Below are 15,403 nucleotides of genomic sequence, written 5' to 3'. Positions count from 1 at the left end.
GTATGCAGGAACGGTGAAACGCCTTTAACTATCTTCTCACGAAAGCGCCTGTTACGAATACATAGTGGCGTTATAAAATATAACTGTGCAATAACTAAATTGTGCACCAATAATTAATGACGAAGCTGAAAAGTTACCTAAGGAAATGTCGCCTGGGTCGCCTTTATCGGACTCCAGTAGTTTCTTGATGTAACAGCTACAGATATTCCAATAGGGAATTAAAGCAAGCAAACCTTAAGAGAACATAGCGGGGTTATACCATAAAAATGTGCTACAACATTGTTGAACAAACAATGGCGGAATACCCTATTGAGTCGCCATCTACCTGACTCCAGCTTTTTCCTGTAGCAACGGCTAAAAGTGTTCGTTGAACAAATTGAAGAGTCACTTTTTAGAGAAATCTGTTCGTAAAATATTTTTCAAGAGTGTTTTTCCAGTCAACATAAATTTCTAACTCGTCTAACGTCTCAAGATTTTACTCTTTATTTGCATGAGGTAAAACACTTCACTTTTGTTGAACGTCATCAATAGTATTATTATTAGGTAGTAAATGCTATTTAACGCCACCTTCCTAAATTTTGTTCGTGTGTTCCCTAAACCTCTTTTTGGAAGACTTACCAGTCCACCCCACATAAAATATTTCACAGTCATTACAATTTACTCTATACACACCTGAGCTTTCACATTTATCGCGTTTGGCTTCAAATAAGAAAGTTTCATTACCTTTTTCGTGTTAAACTTTTGTGGTGCAACAGCTGGGATGCTGTTGCCAAAACAGTTACGTACAGCAGTAACATTTTAGATGTTTCTTCAGAACCAAAAATGTCTTTAAATTCTACCTAGTAACCCAATGCCTAATTTAGGTACGCAAAGAAACGACTGCCTCCTTCGACGTTAATTTATATGTTGACTACGGCTATCTCAGGTAAGTTGCAGTGGTTGAAACATTTCCATTACAAAATTTAGCATGAACGTGAAAAAATCGTAGGATATGTATATAATTGAATAATATTTGATCCACATAATGAGTTAACGAACTGAAAACTGTAGTAGACACGAAAGTAATCGATTCTCGCGAGATAATAATAGTGTCACAAATGTAGTAAAATCCGTAAGTGGCTTCATTAACTTAGAATATAGGTAAGCAGTTGACAGAAAATAACACAGTTGTGTCTCAGAGCTTTCGATGCTGGTATAAGTTACCAAAAGTGCTAGTTGAAAGCTCTACACGCTTCAGTTCAACTCACTGTATTGATGTGCATCACAACGGCATTTATTGCTTATTCCCGGTCGTGAGTACTAATAGTGGATCTAACATTCCAATATTCACTAGGTTATTCTTGTATTACGGAGGACAGACTAACAATTATATTCCTGGCAGTAAATATATGGAATAAAAGTAGCTACCAGTTGCAGAAGGTAGTAGTCGAAAACTATTGACCTAGATTTCAACAAATTGAAATGGGAGTTCTTCAAAACTCAAGATTAGGATATAATAAAAACATAACATACATCCAGTGGAGGTTCCAATAAAACTAAACTAAACTCGGTTCGAACATGCCTTGGAAGGCCCAAAGCTACCGACCGGCATCCGTGTCATCCTCAGCCCACAGGCGTCACTGGATGCGGATATGGAGAGGCATGTGGTCAGCACTCCGCTCTCCCGGCCGTAGGTCAGTTTCCGAGACCGCAGCCGCTACTTCTCAAACAAGTAGCTCCTCAGTTTGCCTCACAAGAGCTGAGTGCATGCCCGCTTGCCAACAGCGCTCGGATGATCGGATGTCATCCATCCAGATGCTAGTCTAGCCCAACCCGACAGCGCATATATTCGGTGATCTGACGGGAGCCGGTGTTACCACTGCGGCACCGCCATTGGCCATTGGCCATTGACAATGGTGGTTATTCGAATATGCAATAAAAATATGTCCATTTCTTACCATAAATGCAAGTCGAATGGCCATGTGCAAAACACAGCAGAGTGGACGACTGGACAAGTGCGTAACACGGGAACTGATACATTTCAAAAAGGCCAAAATTTATTAATTATTAAAGTAAGCCACAACTTGTCCGCCCGGCTAGCCACGCAGTCTAACGTGCTGCCTGTGCTGGCAAGAATCCGTTGGCGGAGGTCCGGTTTGTCGGCCAGCCTATGGATGATTTTTAAGGCGTTTTCCATCCGCATCGGCGAATGCGGGCTGGTTCCCGTAATTCCGCTTCATTTACAACATGTCGGCGATTTGCTGCGCAAACACTGTCTCCGCGTACGCGTACAGCATAATTACTTTATCACGCTAACATTTGGGGTTACACTCGTCTGGTATGAGACGTTCCCGGGAGGTTCCACCGGGGGCCGAACCGCACAATAACACTGGGTTCGGTGTGGGGCGGCGGTGGGGTGGGTGGACTGTTGTGGCCTGTTGTGGGGTTGTGAACCACTGAGGGCTGCAGTGGAACGAAGCCTTTCCGTCGATTCTAGGTCCCCAGTTCAATACGTAATACACAAGCCACAACTTACGGGTTATATGCTGACCATATGATGTGCCGCCAATAGGCTTAGTCACATTTGAAACTTAAAATCGTAAAAGTAGCCGTCTGGCTTTGTCATACATAAAACAATGCACGTATTAGATGTGGCGTGTGTGACCAGTAAAGGATGAACATGCAACTAATGGAGCGACATTCATGTGTGAACAGAAATTGAAAAACATTGCGCCAATGTGTCTCTGACACATACTGCGGTCCACAGCAGCAGCAAACAAGTGATGCAATTTACCGCATGCTTAAATCGAAACATCTTTAAAATTCCAATTCTGCAGATATTGAATGACATAACATTGTTGAAACACAAATTCTGAAGACAGTGAGTGACAGAAAGAAATTTTTGTCGCTTTCTGTCTCTCACTGTCTTCAGAAATTGTGTTCTAAAAATATTTCGATTTTAGCATGTGGTACCGTTGCATAGGCTGTCTGCTGCTGCTATGGACCGCAGGATGTATCAGCACCCTCTTGGAGCATTTTTTTTTTTTTTTTCAATTTCTGTTCTCACATGATTGGTGCTCCTTCAGTTGCATGTTTATCCATTACTGGTGATGACACACGCCACATATAATGTATATATTATTTAACATGTGACAAGGCCAGACGGCTATTTTTACAGTTCACGATGCTAATTATGACTAAGCCTATTGGTGGCAGTTCGTGGTTAGCATGTAAAACGTAAGTTATGGCATATTTTAATAATTAATAACTTCTCGCCTTTTCGAAATGTATCAGTGTCCATGTTAGGCACTCGACCGGGCCGGTCGGCCACTCTTCCCTGTTTTGTACGTGGCCGTTCATCTTGCATTTATCATAACAAGTGGACGTATCTTTTTGCATATTGGGAAAATCTCCACTGTAGGTATGTTGTGCTTTTATAGCAATCCAACCTTTTGAACGTTTCATTGATCTGTATAGACATGTCTAGATAATAAGACTTTTAAAGAAGACCCATTTATATGGGTTGAAACTTAGATCAAGGGCTTTTGACTGCTTCCTTCCGCAGATGGTGGCTGCTGTTAATCCATATAATACGTTTGCACAGTTTCTGCTGCAGCCATGCTTAAGATCCTAAAATTTCTGAATGTTTTTAGCAGTGCTTCAAATTCTAACGGACTATGCAAGAATTTCCATCGAATATATACATACAAGTTGAAAAGAAAATTTAATTTTTTAAAAATTTATGAAAGTTTTATGTGTTGACCTACGTAAATGTTATGTTCTTTTTTTCACCCGACACTGGAAGAATATGTACAGTTAAAAGAGGTACACATTGCTCATCTACTATCTGTTTTTTCTGATTATAATTGGCTAATCTGTACTTGAATAGGAATTTTTCATTACTTCACACATGTGAATTTAGACATGTATATGTCGTCTCAAGAGATGAATACACTAAGCAGATTCAGAAGGATGTAGGTTGCAGTAAGTACTGGGAGATGAAAAAGCTTGCACAGGATAGAGTAGCATGGAGAGCTGCATCAAACCAGTTTCAGGACTGAAGACCACAACAACAACAACAACAACAATATGTCGTCTGAGATTATGTTACATATTGCGAACCTATACTAATTCAAGTAAAGGCTATTATTTTTTAAAGGACGTCATATTCCCCGTTGACCGTAAAAATTGCTATTTCGGCCTTCAGGTCATTTTAAAGTGGTACTGCAAAAGATTTTGCTTCAGCACGTGTCAGACTTTAAAATCGTCCGACATGTATGCACATCATCGTCTAAAATAGGCCTTTTCACTGTAGAAAACCAGTAACATCAGACGAGTGCGAAGGTCTGTAATATCGTGAAATGACGTACGAGGGGGCGTTCAATAAGTAAGACAACTCTTTTGATTTGTGAAAGTAGGTGGTTCTATAGAGGATCCCTATACGTCATAATATGCGTCACATGTTTGGCTCTAAAACCCTATTTTTCACCATAATCAATGCGACACCATTACGCCATGTCATTGGTAGGTCAGTATGCCCACATGGTACCAATCTACCGGTCGACGTTGGAGCCAATGTCGTGCTGAATCAATAACATGCACTTCATCCATGTGTTGCTTCGCGCGGAATGCATCTTTCATTGGGAAAAACCAGATGGTCCGTCACTGCTCTTTGTGGCCTTCTTTTAGGTGCAGAGAAACCCAGCAGGCACAAACCTTTGAGCACTACAACTGCTGGAAGAGTGTGTCAGCACTACGCACAGAGACGACCGGCTGTGCATCGAGGTGTTTGAATCTGATCCGTCGTTAACCTCGAATGAGAGTGTTCGCACTTTACAACATCGCAGGAGCCATAGCTGTGAGAGGCCGGCCAGCACGCGGGAGATCAGACAAGTTTGCACGACCTTTTTGCGATGATAGACCCGTCACTCAACGACTCACCGTGCTTTTGTTCACTGTCACGTCTCCGTAGACATTCTGCAAGTGTCTCTGATTACATGCGATACTCTGGTTTCCCACTAAAAGAAAGGTAACGACAGCGCTCTGCTTGGAACGCACCTCCGTTACAGACGCCATTTTGTAGGCTACGTATGGCGTCGCCACCTGTCGGAACTACATGAAACTATAGGGGCACACAACATATTTTGAAAATTTTCAGCCGAAACTGCTTGAGAAAAAAGTCTTCATTACTTACTGAACGCCCATCTTAAGCTACGTTAAATGTTAACATTGGTAGTATTTCTACATCTACATATCATCTACATTTCAGGTAATTCACATCATTTCACGTTATGCAGAGCACTCGTTCGATGTTACTCTATATCTACAGTGAGAAGGCTTATTTTTGATGATGACATGCATACATGTCGGAGGAGTTTGAAGTGTGACATGTCCTGAAGCTAAATCTTTTGCAGTACCACTTGGAATGGCCCAAAGGCAGGAACTACAATTCTGAAATAAATAACTTCTACTGTAGCAACGAATACGATGCCTAAAAAATTCTGTAAGACTGTGAACGCCGACCATGAGAAGTTAAATTGCACCTCTTCAGTTTCATTGATTTTTTATCTGCAATAAGCATTTCCACAAAATTCTTTTCAATAGTTAGTACGCAATTGTAACTAGCAAATGCCTCTTATTTCTTTAGACCCAGATGAATTTTTCTTATTGACGAACCCATCCAAATGAAAGTGGGATTCATCTCTAAATCAAACCATGCATGTGCATACTAATTCAGATCATGGCCCGCGGCCAACAGTGCAGATTGAAAGTCCTAACGTAAACCGTTAGAAACTATGACGATTTTATTTCATATAGTTCATCAACTTCCACTCCGTGTATCAAGATTCTCATTCTGAATGTGATATAGCGTTCCCTTCAAAACGTTTACAATCGAGGTGCAAATAATTTGATTATAAGTAATGACACCTTTTGATATAAATGTTTTTTTTAAATTTGCTGTTTAAATGTGAATGGTGTGTAAAAACTGCTCCCCTTACTTGTTCCAGCTGGCCCTCCCACTCAACAGCTAATTATACTGACAGCGTGGGGTAACTTACCCGCAAGCAGAAGCAATTGCAGTGGGAGCAGAAAAAAAAATCCGCCCAGCTGCAGTGTTTACGCTGTAAACACTTCCAAGGTAACAAAAAACACATCGCTTGTTTGATGAACACTCGTGCACCTTATCGCAATCGGCTGGCCCACAAATTCACATGACTATAATCCCACATATAATCTCTGGAACTATCTGGGACACTGAAATAGCAGTGTCTGCCTTGTTAAGACGTATGATTCAATGTTTATTTGTACATTGTAGTGTAACTGTAACGTGTTGTATGAAATTGTCCTTTAAACAGATAATGGTTAACTATTTTTATTAGAGATCTCTTACAGTCTTTTAAACTGTAAAAATGTAAACGGAGTCTTATTACAGCCAACTATTCGATGTGATAAATAATTGATTATGCTGTTGTTGTTGTGGTCTTCAGTCCTGAGACTGGTTTGATGCAGCTCTCCATGCTACTCTATCCTGTGCAAGCTTCTTCATCTCCCAGTACCTACTGCAACCTACATCCTTCTGAATCTGCTTAGTGTATTGATCTCTTGGTCTCCCTCTACGATTTCTACCCTCCACGCTGCCCTCCAATGCTAAATTTGTGATCCCTTGATGCCTCAAAACATGTCCTACCAACCGATCCCTTCATCTAGTCAAGTTGTGACACAAACTTCTCTTCTCCCCAATCCTAATCAATACCTCCTCATTAGTTACGTGATCTACCCACCTCATCTTCAGCATTCTTCTGTAGCACCACATTTCGAAAGCTTCTATTCTCTTCTTGTCCAAACTGGTTATCTTCCATGTTTCACTTCCATACATGGCTACACTCCATACAAATACTTTCAGAAAAGATTTCCTGACACTTAAATCTATACTCGATGTTAACAAATTTCTCTTCGTCAGAAACGCTTTCCTTGCCATTGCCAGTCTACATTTTATATCCTCTCTACTTCGACCATCATCAGTTATTTTACTCCCTAAATAGCAAAACTCCTTTACTACTTTAAGTGTCTCATTTCCTAATCTAATGCCCTCAGCATCACCCGATTTAATTTGACTACATTCCATTATCCTCGTTTTGCTTTTGTTGACGTTCATCTTATAACCTCCTTTCAAGACACTGTCCATTCCGTTCAACTGCTCTTCCAAGACCTTTGCTGTCTCTGACAGAATTACAATGTCATCGGCGAAACTCAAAGTTTTAATTTCTTCTCCATGAATTTTAATACCTACTCCGAACTTTTTCTTTTATTTCCTTTACTGCTTGCTCAGTATACAGATTGAATAACATCGGGGAGAGGCTACAACCCTGTCTCACTCCCTTCCCAACCACTGCTTCCCTTTCATGCCCCTCGACTCTTATAACTGCCATTTGGTTTCTGTACAAACTGTAAATAGCCTTTCGCTCCCTGATTATAATTATTGTTTTTATTTCAGTTACGTTATCTTGTAGATACCTACTGCACACCAAAGCAAAAACAATATGTGAACATGGTCTCCTTTTGTCTCAGAGGATGAAACCTTAGGGTTCGTTATATGTATTAGTAGCACACTGGTTTGTTACTTTTAATTGCATGAAGTATATTTAGTGATAGCTTTCTCTCTAATGGAGCCTATGTGAAAAAATAACTTACTCGACATTAGTGGCCAACTACGGCAAATTTTGCATCAGAAAATGAAAGTAATGACGGAGATACTTTAATACTTTCATAAATGCGTACACCGAATCAGTTGTCTTAATAATATGCGGACTCGAAGAGCCGTGACCAAAACTAGTTGTACCGAGCGTAACGGCGGACAACAGTAAGGTGTGTACTGTGTATTGAGACGGTGACCTATACACGACGAAGAGGCTTCGTCCTGCCGTAGCCCTCAGTGGTTCACAACCCCTCAACAGTCTACAGCAGTCCACTCACCCCACCGCCGCCCCACATCGAACCCAGGATTATTGTGGCGGTCGGCCCTCAGTGGACCCCACCGGGAACGTCTCAGACCAGATGAGTGTAACCCAGACGTTTACGTGGTATAGTTATTATGGTGTACGTGTACGTGGAGACAGTGTTTGCACAGCAATGGCCGACATGGCGGAATAAGGAGAACCAGCCCACATTCGCCGAGGCAGATGGAAAACCGCCTTAAAAACCATCCTCAGGCTTGCCAGCACACTGGACCTCGACGCTAATCCGCCGGGCTGTTTCGTGCTGGGGACCGGCAGGCCTTCCCGCTCGGGAAGCAGCGCGTTAAACTGCGCGGCTAGCCGGGTGGGCAAAAATAGGGTAAGATAGTAACTAATAAAACTTTTCATAATAGCAGGAAAGGACACCATTCTTGTATAAATAAAAGATGGTTTCAATAGTAATAAATAACATTTAGAATTCCGAAAATGATTTAGATACATTACCAATTATTACTTTTATTACAGACCTCCTAATATGGAATGTAGAATAAGTGCGTCTTGGTAGGTCAGCAGTACTGCTCGAAAAGGTAACAATGTCTTCTCTTTTATCAGACAAACGAAAATTAACGGAGTATATATGGTCATCTTCAGTCATTGTCTACATAGATAATAGCCGGCAGCTGTGGCCGAGTTGTTCTAGGTGTTTCAGTCCGGAACCGCTCTGATGATATGGTCGCAGGTTCGAATCCTGCCTCGGGCATGGATGTGTGTGATGTCCTTATGTTAGTTAGGTTTAAATAGTGTAAGTCTAGGGGACTTATAAATGGTTCGAATGGCTCTGAGCACTATGGGACTTAACATCTGAGGTCATCAGTCCCTAGAACTTAGAACTACTTAAACCTAACTAACCTAAGGACATCACACACATCCATGCCCGAGGCAGGATTCGAACCTGCGACCGTAGCGGTCACGCGGTTCCCGGCTGAAGCGCCTAGAACCGCACGGCCACACCGGCCAGCGGGACTGATAACCTCAACTGTTAAGTCTCAGTGTGCTCAGAGCCATTTGAACAATTTTTCTACAGAGATAATAAATAGGGCTTATTGCTTATGTCCTTTTCACTCAATGCACTTCACATGAGAAAATGTCAATGGTTTTGCACATATTAACAGAAAAATATTAAGTCCGTTTCTTTTTTCAAGTATATTCGCAAGGAAAAGCAAGCCAGTAGACGGCACAACACACATGCATGTCCAAAGGAAAATTACACGGTACTCCTTAATAACACAGGAACTGTTATTTCGCATTTATTCAACAATACCAAGACCTCGCCTCTCAATAAATATTTCCTGGGAAGGTATATATGCAGTGTACGAGCGGGGGTTCTCACACATGTCTGACAGCATATGAAAGTTTGGGTCAAGTTGTGATTCGTGCACGGATAGCCGAGGCCGTTAAGGCGATCTCTCTGTAAAGTCGGAATTCGGGGTTTAAGTCCAGATCCAGTACAAATTTTTGTTGTCGTCACTCCGCTTTATGGTACAGGCCTTGCCATAGTGGATAAACCCGTGAGATCACCGAAGTTAAGCGCCGTCGGGAGTGGTCAGCACTTGGATGGGTCACCATCCAGGCCGCCATGCGCTGCTGCCATTTTTCGGGGTATACTCAGCCTCGTGATGCTAGTTGAGGAGCTACTCGACCGAATAATAGCGACTTCGGTCGACAATACCATCATAATGACCGGAGAGCTGTGAGCTGACCCCACGCCCCTCCTATCCTCATCCTCCACTGAGGATGACACGGCGGTCGGATGGTCCCGGTAGGCTACTGGTGGCCTGAAGACGGAGTGCTTTTTTGAGTCACTCCACTATATAACCGATGGTGATTCATATTCGGAATAGCGAATACATTTCGTGTATTTCTTGACGATTTGCAGGGCCTGTTCCTTCAGAAATGCATTGTTGTCATTCGAATATACTGCTGATGATGCTTCATAATCGCAACTGTGAATGCATTTCTTGTATTTGGACTGTAGCTGAAGTGGAACAATCGATGGCCTCGTCTAGGTAAGGCAGATGGGAAGAGTCTTACAGACCCTGTTTCTCACCCAAACGAGGCCATTACAAGGGCCAGAGGCGGTGTTACACGGTATTATCCAGATGTTCCATGTAACGATCATATTTTGGGCTGGTGCGCTTACTGTTTCGTGTAGACTCGTGCAAGCCAGGATGCGGCTAGCGGTAGGTTCTTATTACTTCCGGCAGGAAGGCAGATGGCGCCGTTTTTCAGACGGGAACAGGGAAGGAGCAACAAGGAGTGCAGCGCGGGCCGTCTGGCGCAGGGAGGCGAACAAAGGCCGTGGAGGGGGCGGTTAGGAATGTGTCCCTGCAGCGCGGTGCAGCCGGCGGCCCGGAGCTTACAGCAGCTGTGCATCGCCGTTAGTGTCGGCTCGCGGACCGCGGTCGTCTGAATACAAACTGCCGGCGCCACAGCGCCTGCACGTAACGCGCGCCCCCCGCTCAACTAGTCTGCGGCGCCGGGACTCTAATAACAGGACCGTTACTGTAGCCCAGCCAGCGCCCCGGCCGTCTCCCGAGGAAGGCGTGTCTCTCAGGCACTGGAGCTGCGCGCGAGTGTTCACTCGTCGAGGAACCCTCGACCGGCACTCGAAAACTGTTGTACCAGATAGTCAAGTTACAAGGAATTCGAAAGAGAAATTTGGCCTCTGACCACACGAGAAATGCAAATCATTTTTGAAGTTACCTGTATTCGACGGATAGCACTAAACATTTAATTATGTACCCCAAAAATCATGTTGCGAAAGTTTGACCTTCTCTACATATTGAAAGGGATCGATCACATCCATTTCCATGTATCACGTACTTGGTTTTTGCTGGGTTTCCGATGCCACCAGTTTCCTGGATATGAGGGAAACCTCAGGTAAGTAAAAGAGACGTATTTTTCTTTCTTTCTTTCAAACAATGAATCTGTATATTATTACCCTTATTCTGTTCCCAAAGTTTTGGCCAGAATTTTAATTCTGTGTGTCTGGTGTCAATATGTGAGACGAGTGTGTTTTCTCGTGGATAAAGGAAGTCTTGTAGTGTGCAAGGGCAGTCTGGCCAATGTAGGGACGTTATGCAGGCAGCCGGTCGGGATGGCCGAGCAGTTCTAGGCGCTACAGTCTGGAACCGCGGGACCGCTACGGTCGCAGGTTCGAATTCTGCCTCGGGCATGGATGTGTGTTATGTCCTTGGGTTAGTTCGGTTTAAGTAGTTCTAAGTTCTAGGGGACTGATGACCTCAGAAGTTAAGTCCCATAGCGCTCAGAGCCAATACTATACAATAGAAGGACAAAGAGGTTGACCAACGAGTATAGGTACGTGCTTTTGTACGAGAGTCGTTGGACTGCTTTGTATCAGGAAGCACTGGTCTCCGGTTTAGCATTCCCCCCACCCCTCACAATCAGCCTCTCTCTCTCTATTTCCGGAGCGATTAAGAGCTGGTCAGTGGAATCCCTACACACTTCTGTACGAGTTGAAGGTAAGTCAGGTTCTGTATCAAGTACACACTGCAAGATGTTGACGCAAGTACTGGAATGATTTTCTATGCCTTAACTCTGTTTTTATTTATTTTTTTATTTTAAAAGAGAGAGATTTCAGGTTTATAATGCTTGGAGTAAATTTATGTTATTCTTTATGCGTATAATTCCGTATGTGAGCGAGATTTTCTGATTTTGTTAAACGAGTAGTATTTTGGTGGTTTATCTGGCCAGATTCATCACCACAGCGTCTATATACACTTGTTTCACGATATTTTGTTACTGTAACTCTCCCACCAAGTGATGAGTCTGCAGCGGTTCGGAAACTAGATAATGGTGCGAATGAATCATATCTAAGATCCTAAGTAGAGACGGGCCGCATGTTTACATCCAGATAAAACGCCAGTATATGTCACAGATGCAGTTCGACATCCCTAATGAGTAGGATTTTTCCTATAGACCACTTGGCCACCACGTGGGTTGGTGAGACATAGGAACCAAACTTGGATATTTTATCAAATGGTTTAAATAAATAAAAGGGGTCTAATTGCTCTTAACGCTGTTTTGAAATTATAAATTTTCCGATTTTGAACGGTCTTTGTAATTTTGTCTTTGTTTTGGCTATATTTGCGTGTGGTGCTGTGTTGGTATCGGTGTCTTTTGCTTTCGTTCTTTTTCATAAGATTTCCAACTTTAGATCTTGTCTAGAATGCGTGTGATTCCGTATTTGGATGTAGTTTTTGTGATTAAATAGTTGGATTTTGTACTTCCCATGTACGCCAATTGTCTACCAAGTGTTTACTAGTAGTTGAGGAGCCTACTCATGTTCCCCGTTCAATTGCACTACATTTTCTGTATAAAATGAAAACCTGGGTACACTGCTAATTTTTTTTTTTTTGTTATTGTTTCTGTTCTTCCAGGTGCTCATCAGATTATGACTGGGCGTGTTACAGCTTTCTGTAATCGATTTCTCTCTTTCTTTCGTGCATAACGAATACCGGCTCGACTAGCAGCATATTATTAATTTTTATTTCTTCCATTTAAATAATTTTTGCTATTTTCGTAGCTATTCATTGTGATGACTTGCTTTTCTGCTCTTACTGCGATAGTTTTACTAGATACGATGGTGTGGTAGCTTCTTCCCTGATAAGTTAATCTTTGCACGAGTAATGATCGCTTTCGTCATGGGAGCACGTGTTTTCTTCCCCTCGCGCACATTATGATACAATGATCCCAGTTTCTGCTTGAAATAAACGAGACCAAATTCTCTGTAATTCTTTGTTTACGGTTAATCTTGCTACGAGTGCAGATTAATTTCTTGTGAAAATAATTGTTTGCTTTTAACCAAGTTTGGTTCCTGTCAACTTGAAAATAGGTTTAAGATGTGGTCCCATCAGACCATGTGTTGCCTAAAGTCTTCCATAATATCCACCTTTCTCTTAGACTTGACAACCGTATTGCAGAGTCTTAACTTGGAGCTAAAGCTCAGTGACTTCGTATTATAGAAGCTTACGTCTGGCGATACACTCGGTCCTGCTCGTAGATCGTTAAGACCGATTGCTTCCTGTTCTAAGCCATTATGTGGGATTTCATCAACTAGTTATCTGAATTTCTTCAAACGGTTAATCTTCCCTTGGTTTAAAATCATCAGTTGTAATCCATCACTGACGGTTGTCATTCATTTTATTTTCTGAAAACTGCCTGTAGTTCTACTTTGTTCCTAGTATATATATTATGAAAAACAGATATTTTTCGTAAAAATATATTCGTACCTTTTTCAAAACCTATTTGTTTATCTGACTTTTCAGATTCCCACTAAAACAATCCCGCTGCTTGCGTGACGTAGATGTAACGTCGCGAAGCAGTAAGCTATATGTCAGACTTCTGGACTCTAAGACATCTTCTATATTTCCATCAGTATCTCATTAGCACGTAACGACACATGAAAACGGATATCACCAGTTTCAAGAGCTCAGAGACGGCCATTTAGCGAGGCGCTTGACTTGTATGAAATAAGACACTGGAAAAACAGACTTTTAGCGAAATGGAACTTATTTCAAACTACCTAAATCCCGTTAATTACTCTTTTAAGAGACAGACGTTTTGGCAACTGCAGTGCTTCATGTTTGACCGGGCGCCACAGGAATTTTGACAAGAATGTACGTGGAGTTTGAGAGAAGACGGCTGGCTTAATTCATACCAGCTTTCTACTGAGAAATTCAACCGAATTTGGCCTGCACAAAAAGTTATGTCTGCATCCTTAGCGACTATAAAATCGACCACATTAACCCATTTTAAATTTATGTAAGGCAGTTTAGGAGTCGACCAACCTTGAAGTGGAATCCCTTATAGATTTGTCAGTTTACGTGGCCCTAAGACCTGTGTGGTGTGGTTTGACGCCAATAAAATAATATTAGTTATCAATCAATTTATTGTTCAATATACTTATCATTGTTGTGCACTCACTGACAGCCAGTTCCTACTTAAGCAAGTAATGGAGTATGCTGTCATGGTGGCAGACTCAAGTGTGCCCCGAGGTCGCTAAGTCATCCTGAAGCATAAGAAGATGTCTCATGCTCCACACGGTGATCCGTGGGCGCTTCACATGAGGGAGATCTGCTGTGAAAGACATGTGGCCTTGATGTATACGACTGACTTATACGTTGTCCTGAGACAACATTGCAGCCCACATTGTCCCATCAGATGGAGTGCGATGTGAGATGGCAGATGTCTTATGTCATGATGTACACTGTGTGTTGTTAGGGAGGCCCTTACGTCCGTACTATGCCAAACTATCACTGTATCGCGCTCTCTGCTCCGGAATAGTGTTGGTGGAACCACGAACTACTCATCAGTGGCAGCTTCCATCCTAGGTTCTGGTACCTGTTATCTGAGGTTATGTAGCTGCTGTGATATTCCAGGCAGCAAGAGTATGACTGGCACAGTATGAGAAGACTGGAACTACCTGACACGAGGTGCTACAATACAATGCTCAGAGAATCGAGTGCGAATGAGATGGACGCCATCGATCCTATTGATCGACTGCCCATAAGCTATACATATATCGAACTGAGAAGAGTCATTGCTGTGCGACGTCATTAGTAAAGAATCAGTTGGTAGAGGTAGTTAATAGTGGTCAGCGGTCTCTAGAAATGCCACATTTCCTTAACTGATTTCTTTCAGTAACTGCTCCATCAGGTCTCTGATAACTGTTCTTGAACCCCGTCCAGTGCATCTCACTTAATGTTACGAAGACAATGAAAGATGTGCGCTTGTCTTACTCTTTTCCGCTGACTCGCTCGCACCCTCATCAAAAACTGTCCATATCGCACTTTTAATGACGGAGAAACACTACCGAAATGTGAACGCCTCGCGACTGGCTTGCGTTGACGCATTCCTGCATTTTATTCTCCCTTTCCCGTACTATCTTGATGTGTAATAGCAGTATCTTTTGTGGCACGAGAGTCTTGACACGGCATACGAATCGCGTCCATAATCTGGCCGTGTTCTCGGGATCATATGGGTACACCCATGGCACGTCTATGGTGAACAAGTGGCTAAGGAATTAACCTGAACTGCCCTTACACAGCTTCAACATATTGCTGGTGCCTTGGTTCGGCGTGCCTTTTGTATTGATGGGTGTGGAAACCAGCACACGACAGACCTTTGTCACACTCAAAATGTGCAAGAAGAAACTTGTTATTAAAAAATCTTCTGAGCTTACTCGTACTGTAGTCAATGTACAATAACCAATGTACGATAATCCACTGAAGCACGGAAGATTCTCATTTTTTTTAGTAACACCTCGATTGTGATACTGCAGTATCTGAGCCTCGCGATTTTTCATATAGCGATAATCTACCACTTCATTCTTCGTCAGTCACACTTTATTGATCACATTGGAAGAGCCAACTAACCACTGTGACATA

Source organism: Schistocerca serialis, chromosome 1, assembly GCF_023864345.2.
Source record: "Schistocerca serialis cubense isolate TAMUIC-IGC-003099 chromosome 1, iqSchSeri2.2, whole genome shotgun sequence".
Lineage (NCBI taxonomy): Eukaryota > Metazoa > Arthropoda > Insecta > Orthoptera > Acrididae > Schistocerca > Schistocerca serialis.
Note: the sequence above shows the minus strand (reverse complement) of the source record.